A 1,154-nucleotide genomic window follows, 5' to 3' on the forward strand; every position below is an offset into this window, starting at 1 on the left:
CCACCCTCCCAAGCATGATGTCCCTCTCCAAGGACTGGTCTCTCCTCACAACATGTCCAAAGTATGTCAGACGGAGCCTTAGAATCCTTGCCTCCAAGGAGCAGCCCTGTTTGACCCTTCCCAGGATGAACCTGTTTGTTTTCCTAGCAGTCCATGGTACCCTCAATACTCTTCTCCAGCACCACAACTCAAAGGCATTAATTCTCCTTCTATCCTCCTTAGTCCTTGTCCAACTCTCTGATATATAACAGGTGATAGCCAAGACCATGGCCTGTATCAGATGCACCTTAGAGACACCAAAGAGACACCATTGCTCTTCAGTACTTTGGAGAGGTCCATAAAAGCAGACTTTCCCATCACAATATGTCTTCTAATTTCCTGGCTACTGGTGCCAAGAGTGTTGACTGTGGAGCCAAGCAAACTGAAGCTGTGAACAATCTCAATCTCTGCACCATCCATCCTGATGCTGCCAATTGGTCCAGTAGTGAGAATCTTTGTCTTCTTGATATTGAGCCTCAATCCATATTGGCTGCTGTCCTTGGCCCTCTGCAGCAAGTGCTTCAGGTCCTCCTCAGTTTCAGCAAGCAGGGTTGTATCATCTTCATATCGCAGATTGTTGATAGATCTTCCAACAATCTTGACCCCACATTTCTCCTCACAGAGCCCAGCCTCCCGGATAATCTGTTCTGCATACAGGTTGAAAAGGTATGGAGACAGGACACATCCCTGGCATATAGCCTTCCCAATTTTTTTTTTTTTTTTTTTTTGCCTTCCCAATTTTGAATCATGCAGTGTTACCCTGCTCTGTTCTGACGACTGCCTCTTGGTCCAAGTATAGGTTTTGCATTAGCACGGTTAAATGTTCTGATATTCCCATTCTTCTCAGAGTCAGCCACTGTTTGTTATGATCCACACAGTCAATCGCCTATCTGAAACACAGATAGACATTCCTCTGGTACTCCCTGCTTTCAGCTAAGTTCCATCTAACATTAGCTACAATATCCCTAGTACCACGACCCCTTCTAAACCCAGCCTGGACTTCTGGCAGTTCTCTGCTGATGTGTTGTTCCAGTCATTTTGGGATAATCAGTAGAATCTTGCTTGCATGTGAAATCAATGATATTGTTCTATAGTTTCCACACTCTGTTGGGTCA

At 45.1% G+C, this 1,154-nt stretch overlaps 1 protein-coding gene across 1 annotated transcript in view; it reads right to left on the reverse strand.

Annotated features, from left to right (window-relative positions):
• TP53 (tumor protein p53) overlaps positions 1 to 1,154 on the reverse strand; it is a 9,451-nt gene that overhangs the window by 8,123 nt on the left and 174 nt on the right. The window lies entirely within an intron of this gene.

This window comes from Elephantulus edwardii, unplaced genomic scaffold, assembly GCF_000299155.1.
Source record: "Elephantulus edwardii isolate Elephantulus edwardi_28Jun2011 unplaced genomic scaffold, EleEdw1.0 scaffold00246, whole genome shotgun sequence".
Taxonomy (NCBI): Eukaryota; Metazoa; Chordata; class Mammalia; order Macroscelidea; family Macroscelididae; genus Elephantulus; species Elephantulus edwardii.